Here is a 13,730-nt window from a genome sequence, read left to right on the forward strand (position 1 = left end):
TTAGTTTCGAATTTTGCAGCAATATTCAATAAAATTCAGGTATGTGCTACGTCCTCCACAGAGCATTTTCTTGGGCCAAGCGAGAAGATTTTTTTTTTCATTTTTTTGCAGGAATATTTTTGGGTGGTAAGTTTGCAGATCAGATTTGAAATTTTTGGTGGAAAATTTACAAAAACAAATAACAGATCTGGATTCCTTGCGAAAAAATACCCAATGCAAAAAAAAAATCGGCCGAATCAGAGTCCGAATGAGGGAGATATAACTGATTTAAAATCAGTTATGTTGCAGAAATGTTTCTGACGGTAATTCGTGGACGACGAATCTCCTATATTTTTTTTTGAAACTTTGGCGCAGAATTTCAAAAAAGTGATTCTAGATCTGAGCTCCTTTAGAAAAATTTCTCCATTTAAAAAAAAATGGGTTGAATCGGAGTTCGAATGTGGGAGATATCACTGATTTAAAATCAGCTATTTTTTTCAAAACTTTTGTGATGACGGAAAAGTTGCAGCGCAAATATGAGATTTTAGAGTGTCCAAATAAGGATTTCCAACACATGGGAAGATGCAAAATGGTCCTTCTGTTTCCAAAAATAGGTTATAATAAATATTCTGAGTTATATTGACCGAGTTATGTCCATTTTAATTCTGGAGCAACATTTGGAGCGTGTTCCCTTTGGAGATGTGCCCTCGCACCCCGCTTTATTAGGCACCTGTTTCGCATTCATTAATTTCAGCATAGCAGCATTCGACTTGGGTTCTTTGGAGACGTGCCCTCCCACCCCTGGCTATTTAGGCACCTGCTACTTCATCAACAACCCACATCACAGTTATGGGTCAACCGCACAAAATCCTTGTCATCAAAGCCCATTTGCTAGGTCGCACACTGTTAGCATCACAGTTGGTCACAAGCATTATAGGGCATCTCTATTGTTGGATCTTCGCTTATCATGGTTATAGGTCATCCATAAACCTACACTTCATCGAAGTCCATTTTCTAGGCCGCACATTGTTAGTATCACAGTTGGTCACAAGCATTACAGGGTATCTCTATCCTCAGATCTTCGTTCATCATGGTTATAGGTTAACCACATAAAACCCTTCTCTTCAGCGGGTCTTCATATTCAACAAAGGCATCGCAGGAGGGAACTTCACACAATGGAGACCATTGTTTCTTCAAGAGGGAGAAATGATCCGAATAGAAAATGGCATCAACCCATGGCATTCATCCACCCATGTTATTCATCGACCCATAGAATTTACCCATGGTATTGTAAATGACATCCACCCATGGTATTCATTCATCCATGGTATTTTCCCATGGTATTGTGACATCCACCCATGGTATTCATTCACCCATGGAATTGACCCATGGTATTGTAACTAAAAAACACTATAAGTAACAAGTCTCATTTTGGAAAATGATAGGTTGTCCGCCACAATGTAGCCTTTATAGTATTATCAGTTTTAATAAAAAGTTTCTTTGTGGTTTTATTTACTATTTGTTCTATCATTTTCTTTCTAGCATTGCCATTCTTTAGATCTTGGGGGTCTCCCCCACAAGATCCATTTCAATCTTTTAGATCTTGGGGGTCTTTTTTCTAAAGAGAGTATTGTCGCAACATGCATGGTTTAAGAGGTCTCAACACATCACATGGAAAACAATAGAGGTCCTTTAGCAATTCCTTCATCTCCAACCTTGGGGACAATGATGTTTTTAGAGGGTGAGGGAATTTTAGTGTTCTAGCGTCCTACCCCTTTATGCTAGCTCAACATTCTTTGACTTCCCAAAACTTGATTTTTTCTGAACTTTGGCCATCTGCTAGTATGGAAACAACACCACCAAAATTATGCTCCAAATTTTATGGCCATAAAAGGTCCTAAAATTTATTGGGCTAGTGGTTTATAAATTAGAACTTTCCAACCACTTTAAAATTCATTGGATCTTTCATTATCCCACTTAATGAAAGTAGTTGGACCTAATTGTTGTGTTCAACAAATCTTCCTGAATTGGACGAAGAAAGTTCCAATTGGTTACACCTTGAATCCATCCTTGACTAACGAGAGTATCGTCTCAACACATCGCCTAAGGATGCCACATGGAAAACAATAGAGGTCCTTTAACTGTTCCTTCATCTCCAAACTTGGGGGCAATGATGTTTTCTAAGGGTGAGGGAATTTTAGTGTTCTAACCTCCTACCCGTCTAAGTAGATAGATCGATTGGTTTTGCATTGTTGTGTACGAAAATCATCTCTAATGAATAAGAGTGCTAAAACAATAAATGAAAAAAGAAATATATTAAAAAGTTTTACCTAATAAAAAATTCATTCTCTAAAATGTTAGTAAAAAATAGATAATAATATATAAAAAATAGAAACAATATAATAAAATATCTTATAAAACTTAATATAATTGGAGCTCTTATCAATTAAAAATTCCCCTTTAAAAAGTGAAAACAAACCTTACTTTTCTTTTAATAAAGATATAACATTTTGTACTATTCAAATTCTTTATTTTATTATTATGATTGCAAATTTTAATTTCTATAAATCTAAACAAAATATTATCATCTCTATTAAGAATATATGTATATTAGTAAATTTTATTACTTCTAATTTTCAATATTTACTAATAAAGAACATTGCAAATTCCTATTTCATTCATAACATCATGTTCCCGAAGTCCAACCGCTCTTGGAATTCAGGCCGTTTGTGTGCCATACTTGTCTTTTCATTTTCTGCAAATGCGAAACCCTATCTCCCTTAATGTCCAATTGTTTCCTTACGGTGAACATTAGCACATACACACAATGGCCTTGTTTGTTCAATTGTCTACCCAAATAGTTAAGTCTTGCAATCCTATTTCAAGTTGGAACCAGTCCAAATCTGCCGCTAATGCAAACTCATAAACGTGAACTAGATGCGTGGGTGGGGTCGAGACAACCTCATTCTTTTAGGAAACGGACTGGTCAAGTGAGGATTCTAAAATATTCCGAGAACTCATAATCGAATTAAATTTACAACTACGTATATAAAATCTAAATCTAAATAGAACATTTTATTTTCATTTTCAACCAATTGTGCAAGACACTGATTTTAGATTCATGGGAACAATATATGGAATAAGGAATCAATTAGTATTCAATAAATAGAGAAATGTATTCATATCAGCAATCAACACTGCCGCCAGCAGCGCGGCCATTAATGTAATCTACTATGTATGAAAAAAAACTGTATATCCAAAAATCTAACGGCACAGTCGGAGCATCAATGTGATGAAATCAGAAAACAATGTAGCCCTATCATTGCCCCCCTAACCATGAATTCAATACGATCGAAGTCGCACAATAAAACCCGCAATGGATCCATCTCGAATGGCGACCCTCACAGCACCACGCTCACTTTCGATTTATCTGTAGTAACTTTGGCATTGGCATCCAGCCTGTCGATGACCAGGTCCCATTGCACGCGGACCTTAATCTTCATCGACTTCAATTTCCACAACTTTATCTTCACGGGCACGTCCGCCTTCAAATTCAAGGGAACGCTGGCCTTCTGCTGCTGCTCTTTCAGCGTGGAGACCACGGCACTGGTGAGACGAGCACCGGTCCCGCTGAGCGCTACGTCCAACAAAGTGGTATTCTTGTGGCCCTGGTAGAATACTGGCAGGGCGCCCGTGCAGACCTCCGTGCCGGCATACGAAAGAGCGAGATGGCTGTTGTCAAGATAATATATGCCGATCTTCTTGTTTGGATTGCGGGCCCTTACATTCACAGCGAACTGGCAATTTGTGGTGAGGTCCGCGTTGATGCTGAAGTTAGTGATCCGGAGGCTGTCGACAGAGTATTTGGGGATCTTCGGTTGGATTACCAAATACAGAATGCCACAGGCAATGGCGATGATTGCGACGAGCGCGAATATAAAACAAATGGTGCAGCACAAGCAGCGGCAACAGTAGTTCCGGCGCTTAGGAGGGCGTGAATAGTATCTGGGAACCTGTCGTGTTGGTATAACTTGGTCTTTTGGAAACTGAACTCTCATCTCCTCATGGGAAGGAGGATATACCCTCTCTTTCTCGGACGCAACATTGGACCTGGGCACCAACGGAGAGCTCGGCTTCTCGTTTTCATATTTGCCTGCGTTTTTCTCTATGTCTTCACTAGTTGGGTGCACTCGCGGGTTATCTGCCATAATCGCAGAGCACTCAGAGCCACGAACAGAAATGAGTATAACAAAATGAGGCAGACAAGACTTGTTTCTAGGAATGTGAAGTTCTAGTGGGACTCGATCAAATAAGAGTACCTTCTCAGCATACTGTTGTTGGCAGAACTAGTAATGAATTCCAGAGTCGCCGAGCTTTCACAAAATATAGGCGTCCATAAACCGCGTTGTGACATCAGATCCACGGCATTGAAGAAAATTGGAGGAAGTCGAATGCATAGCTGTCTGCCGGTGAGGGCATATATGAAACTTCGCGACTGTTTCGTTCTTGGTATATGTGGACCACATTTGTTTCTATACGTTATAGGGTAGTCCAAACGGCGAGCAATATTTCCTAATGCGGTTTAAGAGTACTATGATGGGGCCAGCAATCGCTTAGAAACTTCACCATACATGCATGGGCATGTAACGGGACAACTCATGGGCATGTAACGGGACAACTCTCGGGTCGGGAAAGGACTCCAGCGTCACCGGAAAATACTGACGCCACATGCAGGACCTCCAATGTCAGAAGAAGTGGATGGGCGGGACAAATTGGGCGCGCGCCGAACAGTGGATCGATTTGAAATTTGAATTTCTCTGCATTCATTGTGAAAATTTACAATGTATCTGCTTTTCTCATTCTCGTTCTCATTCTCAGACAGAGGGCACCAGAAAAAGCAAAACGATTCATCTGTAGCTACTCTATGCCTTGGTCCTCATACTGTTCACATATATTTTTCTTGATATTTATGTGAACCACATGCACATATTTGGCTTTCTTGGCATTGAGTTTTGCATTTCTGCGTCTTGCAAACGCCCAGGCTTAACTGCGCAAGTGTTTAAGCATAATGAATGGGAAGCCATGGCCAAAAACAGCAGCGAGTTGTGCGGGACGAGAGAAGGATTCTTGGACAAAGATGAAGATCAGGTTGAGAATCCATGGCGGCAGATGATGTGGATAGGAGGCAGCTGCCTGCCCTCTAAAAGGTCATCTCACTGAGAAGCTCGACGATCGCAACAATTTCCGCAGAGGTTTCGCCCTCCGATTTTCCAACGATGTGCAGGACAAAACGCACATCTTGCCGTGGCTTCTGCCTTCCAAGGCGATCGATCTCCATCGCAGACAGCGACGGATTCTGCTGGATCTGGTTGCTAATGCATTCAGCACCAGCCTAGCCTGGTTTCTTCGCATGTACCCCTTCGATTTCATCGACATTCACGCCTTCGAAGTCGATTCCAAGCTCCTGCAAAAGCCGAGCCCACTTGGTTTTGACGAAGAGTAACGTGGCACAGACGAATCCCTCCTCCCTCACTGTAAAGGCCACTCCCCAACCTCCGCACCAGCTGCACTACAGCTTTGTGTCAGACTGAGATGATAAAGCCAGCAATGTCATAAATATAACGAGGTTTATGAAAGGGGAGCTGCAAATGAAAGCGACTGATACGGTGGTTGTAAAGATGGACATCGAGGGAAGCGAGTGGCCGATTCTGAGGGGATGGCTCAGCGATCCAGAGATGCCTCTCATTGTGGACGAGCTCTTTGTGGAGGTTCACTACAATCACCCATCCATGTGGAACTACTTGGTAAGATCACCAGGCAAAATGCGAAAAAAGCTTCTTGCAGATCTCAGATGGCATGGCTTCTACGCCCACTTTTGGCCCTAACTCATTAACCTACCTCACGCCCTCCTTTCATGTTCACCGCTGTTGCTCTCTTTCCACTGACCATCTGCCATCTCTGATCATCAAAAGAAAGGAACAAGACATAATCACATGGAATTTACTGGCCTATTTTATTCTTGGAGGGATCTTATTTAGCTTTCTCTTTCGCTTTTATTTATATTTTTGCAGTTAGACACAGGTTGACAATCATGCTAGAAAAGTGTTGGGCGTTTTGAATTGATAGAGCCAGTCTGCTTTTTATGATACTTTGTAAAGTAGAAAGTATGGGTAAGTTTGATTTAAGAAAAGTTCTGAGTTGATAGTTGAACATCCTTCAAACGGCACTGTAAATTTGGAGTTCACCAAAAATTGTAGCGTTTGGCTTATGGAATCTCTGACCAATTTAAAAGAAATTGTACTTTGATAGAGATAACAGTTGAACATATTTAAAATAGATTATTATGGATAAGTAGTAAGAGAAACGGTTTAGCTTATGAAGGCTTAAGCAAATTAAAACAAATGGTAATCAATAATAAAAAAGAGAGAGAAATGATGATCATTGTGAAGAAAAGCGTTGCATGTCTTTATGCTTTTGAAGTCGTATATAGATGTTGTATTTATGCTTTTGAAGTCGTATATAGATGTTGTATTTGATATGTATTTAATATTAAATTTTAATTATAAAATGGGTTTATAATTTTTATTTTTAATTTATATATTAAGATAAAAGTGGAAGAAGATAAATCAGTTAAAATAAAAATAAGACCAAAAACAATTATGTGAGAGGGTGAAAACAATACAAATTAGATTAAAATATTATAATTATTTAAAAAATAAAATAAAAAATAAGATGTAATATTTAAAAAATAAAAGTGAAATTTTTTTATTATAATTTTTTATTACTAAGTTGTTGATTTTGAATTAAAAGAATAATGAAGAAGAAATAACATCTTATTATTGGTCTTCTACAAAATATTTTTAATTTAAAATTAAATATATATATTAGGAATTTAAACACTAAGCATTTACATGTATAAATTTGAAAATATATTGATTTTGACAAAATGTCATTTTCATTTACATATACAAATTTGAAAATATCTTGGGTTTGACAAAGTGTCATTTTTCTAAGATTCATGAAACTTCCATTGTATAGAGCATCTCATTTAAGGATCATTCCTACCACATAGTTTCTCATTTTCTAAGATGATTCTATAGCATCTTAAGATGACCCTATAACATTTTGAATTTCTTGGTTGAAGAGAAATTAGATGACTAGTAAATAATAGATATCAATTCATAATCAATAACAATAGACACTACTTTAGCATATCTCATTTTATTAAGATTTAAAAAAACATAAAACCCAACTAATCTATAATTGTATTTCCCTTCGACCCCTTCCACCTCAACCACTCATCACAAGTTGTACCATGAGACCAACATGGTGACACCACCTCCACAAAGACATCATATGTCATACATGGTTAGTCTAAATTTGTATGAAATCTATAAGTTGATTAATGACCCAAATATTACCTTTACCAAAGTGGTTTACCTGAAAAGTATAAAATAGTTACCTAAAAATGTGATTGCTATTCTTAGTGATATGCATTAATCAAGACCATCATATCTACTCAAACCAAATTATTTTCGATGCAATTTTTATAGGCATTTGAAGAATGAAGAAGTGGGAGAGGATTAATGATTTGGAAGTTGAAGACCCGGAGGATATGATTGAATTTTCAGCAGAAGATTTAACATGGACAGAGATTAATGGGGACCAAGTTGCAATTATTCCATATTGTCGACTTGATGATTTTATAAGAGGAATCAAGTGAACGGGCACCCACTCAATTTCTTCTTGCTTCTCAACGAAGTAAAAAAGCAGAGGATATCGGACAAACATATTTTTCAACATATCTGGAGTACATGATGTGAGTCTTTATATCTTTTTTCAATATATGTATAATTCTTTTCAATATGCATAAATTTTATATCTAATTTGTTGTAAATGTTTTATATATAGTTATTGGTGTGCATATGGTCCGAAGTGCAACAACAGAATTATGAGTGCATCCTCAGATCAAAACAAAAAACACAATCAATGTGAAAGTATTAAAGTTGGTTGCCAATGTCACTTCATTGTGCGGCGACTTCAACTTAGACCAGATGATGCTGTAATAATATATACTGCATGTAGGCATATTGATAAATCCAATGTTGTTTGTCATGGAAAAGATGCAATCGGTAGGTCTATGAGATTCAGTTATGCACCACATTTAACAAGGGATATGCGATCTATTGTCGAACATTTAATCCAAAGAGGTTTTAATGTTACAATGATATGGGATAAGTTCATCTCTGATGTGAAGGATGGATTCGGTGAGTTATACACAGGGACATCTCGAGATACATACATGACAAGACAAGATATATTAAACATTTACAATGATACCATAAGGCTAGAGTATGTTAAAGATCAAAGTGATCCAATCAGTGTAGAATGTTGGTATAAGGAACACGCTGAGAGCTTTTTCTTCTACCAGAAACAAGATCTTGCTGAAAACATCCCTTTTATCATAGGCATACAGACAAAGTGGATGTGTTCAATGATGCTAAAATATTCTCACAACAATATAATCTCAATGGATTCAACCTTTGGTACAAATAAGTACGGGGTGAGTACAAAATTACCCTAAATCTAATTCATTTATTCAACACCATTTTAATGCTTGTATCTTATATAAATATAATTATGTACTTTGTTTGTAATGTAGTATCAACTTTACACTTTAATGGTCTTCGGCAAACATCACAATGGGGTTCCAGTAGCTTGGGTGATATCATCACGCAATACTATAGTTGATATTTGTAAATGGATGTCAACTCTCTTTGCCATTGGGAAGAAAGAGCAACCAGATTGGCATGTTAAAGCCTTCATTACAGATGATACTACTGTTGAAATTGAAGCATTAAGGTGATGTGTTTATTCTTCTTATAAGAGACAAAAATATTCTTAATGTATATTCTCTCTAAAAATTATGTTATTCCAGGTGTTCAATCAACTGTACAATATTATTATGTGTGTGGCATGTTCGTCGTGCATGGTTGAAGAATGTTGGAAACAAAGTCCAAGGAAGGGAAAACCAAATCCGAATTTTCCGTGCTTTAGGAGAAATCATGCACACATGTGCAGATGATGAATCTGTAAAAAAGGCAGTTGAAAATTTATTTGAAGGATTCAGTGACCATACAAAGTTTTTGGAATATTTTAAAGCAACTTGGTTAGCCAACAACAAAATATGTAAGTTTCTTATAAGTGGCTTTAATGACTCTTTTTTGCATGTCATATGTATAGTTATTAATTCATAACCAATAAATTTCTTTCTACAGATATGTGGGCAAAAGCGTACAGAAATTTTCCACATTCCAATCAAAATACAAATAATGCAATTGAGTCTTACCATCGGTATATCAAGCAGAGGTACCTAAGTGAGAAAAACAATGCATGCCATAGGCGGGTTGAATGGTTGATTTATGTGTTGTTGACAAAGGTTTTATTATATTACAATCATATGCAACGTTTAAAAGAAGCTGGTTTTGTACGACCCAGAAAAATTGAGGAACAGTTGAATTCATCCAGGTGTAGAGCTAACCAAATCCCAAATGAAGATTGTGTGCCTGATGAAAAGAGTAACAACGATTATTGGGTTCGTAGCCAAAATAACAATACTCGTGATATTTGGTACAATGTCATATATAAAGATTCCACTCTACACTTTTGTAATTGCAAGTGGGACTTAAATGGAAACATCTGTAAACATGTATTGAAAGTTGAGATGTTGGCAAGTAACATTAGCTTGGGTGAAAATGTATTCCCTAATGTCACTAATCCTACTACAGAAATTCCTAGAATTTTATTTGATTTGAATGAGTCACCTATATTGGGCCCAGAAATCCAAACAGAGCTTCTACCATGCTTTGATTCTCCTCCCATTCTAAATTATCATAATGAAACAAGCAATGATGATTTAGATAATTTCTCATATAATGTTGAAACGACCAATGTACGACCAGATAGTGCATTATTTGAAGATGATGAGATGAAACGTGTTAACTCATCAACTCATGAGAAATTGAGATCCATAATACCTACAAATTTGGAACAGGCATATGCATTAAACAACTTGGTAGACAAAGTATGTCAAGAATACAACAAAATGTTTTTCAATACTATTACTCCATCCAAGATCACTACCAAGAGAAAACATAGTTTCTTGAGCCCAGTCAATAAGAAAAGGTGTTGTGGTCACAAGTCAAATGCAGGGAAAGATAAACTACAATTTGAAAGGGTTGGACGAGTTCGTGCAAAAAAAAAGAGCATGAATGAACAGCTGGAGTTGTCTTCTCAACGACAAAGAACTGTGGACCACATGCCTGAGTTAGTGCAACATTCTATTATACACAAAAATGGCAAATCTGATGTTATGCATTTTTTCATGTGAAATATGATATACTATCATTTGCAATGCATAGGCATAACTATATGAACTTTTTTTGTTGTTACAGTTGACGGGCCAACTTGTCGACTCCAATTATTTGATGAGCATGTCGATGAAAGAAACTATAGCATTGGGAGCACTTCTCCAATCAGTACTATCCCAATTCCCTCCCCGAGGGTGCTTCCCCCTATTGTACAACCAATGGGGATGTATTGTCGGCCACACCCACCACCTTTTTCCTTCATAAATTCTCCCATGCCTATAACCGACTCCCCAAACCCTTCCCAATTCCCACCCCTCCCCTTTAACCATCCGCCCTTCTCATTGTTCCAATCATCCACCCTCAACATTCCAATTTCCCCCCCTAGGGTGATCGCTCGCCCTAGGGTTATTCCCACTATCGTACAACCAATAGGGATGTATCATCGCCCCAACCCACTACATTTTTCCAATTTTTCTCCCACCATGCCTTTATCCATCACCCCTGAACCATGCCTATATCCATCACCAAGTGCTCCACCATCTACCCAGGAAGGGCAGTCTTCTCCATTGCCTTAGATCTTCATGGTGAGAATGAGTAGTTGACCAAAAACTTATCATTAATTAACGAAATTGATTATATGTATTTTGGATTTTACAACTAATTGGTTATTGAATTTTTGCAGCAATATCACTTTGGAAATGCACTTGGGAGTGCCAAGAGTGGCGATGGTGACTTATACACCCAATTTCTAGATCAATCGTTAGGCGGCATTTCCATAATGTCATTCATGGGCATGAACTTCCATTATCTATGTTGGGAATGAAGTTCCATTTTGTAGAAAAGAAAAATGTATAACTAGACAAATTTGGAATACAAATACATGAATTTGAACTTGTGTGTATGACAATGTCTTCATTGACTTTTAAATTCATGATGTGGATTTGATGTTATATTCTATCAATGTTACATCAGGTTTGAGGAATGTAGTTAGAATGGATTTATTTGTTTCATGTACAAGTTATCAAGTTTGCAAGTTAAGTTACTTTTATATTTATATCTTACTCAATGTTGCATGCATGAAAAAACATATCATTACCAAGGAACTTTGCTTAGTTATAATAATAGATGTATCATGTACATGAAGAGAGCATATATATGGATTTAGATTTATTTTAATTTTTTATTTATGAAAAAGAAAAGTACACTATACATGCCTAAGAAAATCTGCAAAAATAGATAATGATTTGAGCCTTTACCACTTAACTACTAACATTTAGAGATGAAAAATTTATTGATAAGTGGTGTAGTATTATTTAAGTTTTATATATATATATATATATATATATATATATATATATATATATTAACAATTCCTTTATTTATCTTTGGAGCCCTGTAACATAATGTACACAACTCAATGCAACATAATGTCTTACGTAAATTCCATTAGGTAGATCAAATTAAGTATCCTATTGAACTTTACAATACCTTATAGAATATGTGCCACATGTAAGTTTAGGTAGCTCAGAGTGGATAGAGACAAAGAGAGCACAATTGAGAGGGTTTACATTTTGTAATAGCCCATGGACCACATGTCTCAAGTAACTACATAGATAATGTCTTCTCCTTTGCACTTGCATTATTTCAATTCGAGATAAAAGAGGACACAGTAGATTCACCTTTCGAATGAATTTTCTTTTGAAAGGGTTTTCCAGAAAATAATTGGCATTCATTGTGGTTTGTGAGTGATTGTGAATACTTTTCTTTATTTTTCACATTTAATTTATTGCATACATAAACAACAAAATTGGTAATAAGGGATCTAGAATCTAAAGGAATTAACCCTTCATAGTATAGATTTATATTTAAGTAACATATATGTTTTGATGGACTATCTAGTGGAATATCCATGATAGTTTATAGATCAACTATGGTTAAGGACCTAATGTACATGAACAAGATAAACAACATGGATGATAAGAGAATCCCCAAAAAAAAATTTGAACTCTATCCATTACTATCAACACCTTAAGCAAAGATGGCATCAAGATGATGTGTTGGTTAAATCATTAGGGAATATAGCAGGATGTCATCCTACCCATACAGACAATATTAAAAATATAATTGTATCTAAATTTAAAGAGGATTTGTGGTGCAAAGAAGAGTTAGACATTAAAAGGAAGCCAAGATATTACGAGGGAGTAACTCGGATTCTAAAAGATCAAAAATATCTTTTAGTTCTAACTAGTATAAAAAGAAATCAACATTACTAAAACAAGAACCAACTCCCATGAACTACATAACTACAATGGTCATTGGGAAAATTCCTAAAACCGTGGGATGTAAAAATTTGTCACCTTTGTGATGGTTGAAGATGAAAATCAATTTCTCAAATTAAAACTCATTTACCTTTCTAACCTCCCAAATCTAAAAAACTATGATAATCTTGGAATGCTTCTCTTACAACTTTTAAAGGATAAAAACAAGATTTCAATGAATTTAAATAAACTTTCCCTTTTAAAAACAAAATTTTTAAAAAATTTAAATAATCTTGGTTTTTAAAAATGAGATAAACTAATTTTGATCTCAATGAACATGAATTATCATTATTATAATCACATTAACATAAACATTATTATTTGGTATTAATATAGATACTATTATTTCCATGATTAAAATCTATTCTTTATATGCAATGTATTTCTTCTTTATAAAAAAAAATGATAATAATAAATGAGATTTAAATAATAAGTTTGATGTCTATGTTGAATTTTGTCACTTTTTTTATAAATTATATATAAAATTTTTTATATAAAATTATATCATATCCATATGTCAATAATTATTATTTAAAAAAAAAAAAAAAAAAAAAAAAAAAAAAAAAATTATTATAACATTTTAATTAACTTATAATCTTTAATTCATAAATATGTATTTTAAAATATTTTAAGTAATTGTAAAAATAATTATTTTTTATTAAATATAAATTATATTTTATAACATATTATTTTTAAAAACATAAAAGTTTAACAAATATGATACAAACAAAAACCAAATTCCGATTGAATTGACACGTACGATCGGAATGTAATATTTAATGCTATTGCCGAGACTCGCTATTGCTGAGACTCGCTGGGAAGATAGAATCTGTCAATTGTGCGATACTCAGAGGGTGGAGGATGAAAACACTTTCTTTTAGATTGTCCAACCCTTACTCACATCTGCTCTCATTTCCTTAACATCTGTCACACTTCCAATCTTCTTGACTTGTTAAGTCAGCCCAACTATAATGATTTTGGTGTGCTTCTTTCCTTTTTTTCTAAGCATAGAAATAAGATTTTGAATGATTACAATTTGATTCTTTTTCTTCTTAAAATCCGA

The 13,730-nt window shown here is 35.4% G+C and overlaps 2 pseudogenes across 1 annotated transcript; one reads left to right on the plus strand and one right to left on the minus strand.

Annotated features, from left to right (window-relative positions):
• Nucleotides 1-3,112: 3,112 nt before the first annotated feature.
• On the minus strand, nt 3,113-4,424 carry LOC149208719 (NDR1/HIN1-like protein 6 pseudogene; annotated as a pseudogene). The gene has a single exon (XR_016252150.1). The product of XR_016252150.1 is annotated as an NDR1/HIN1-like protein 6 pseudogene (transcript).
• A 283-nt stretch (nt 4,425-4,707) lies between these two features.
• LOC149208720 (uncharacterized) lies at nt 4,708-6,174 on the plus strand (annotated as a pseudogene).
• Nucleotides 6,175-13,730: the final 7,556 nt, after the last annotated feature.

Source organism: Pinus tabuliformis, chromosome 1_2, assembly GCF_031772625.1.
Source record: "Pinus tabuliformis cultivar Carrire ecotype Pingquan chromosome 1_2, CPIR1, whole genome shotgun sequence".
NCBI lineage: Eukaryota > Viridiplantae > Streptophyta > Pinopsida > Pinales > Pinaceae > Pinus > Pinus tabuliformis.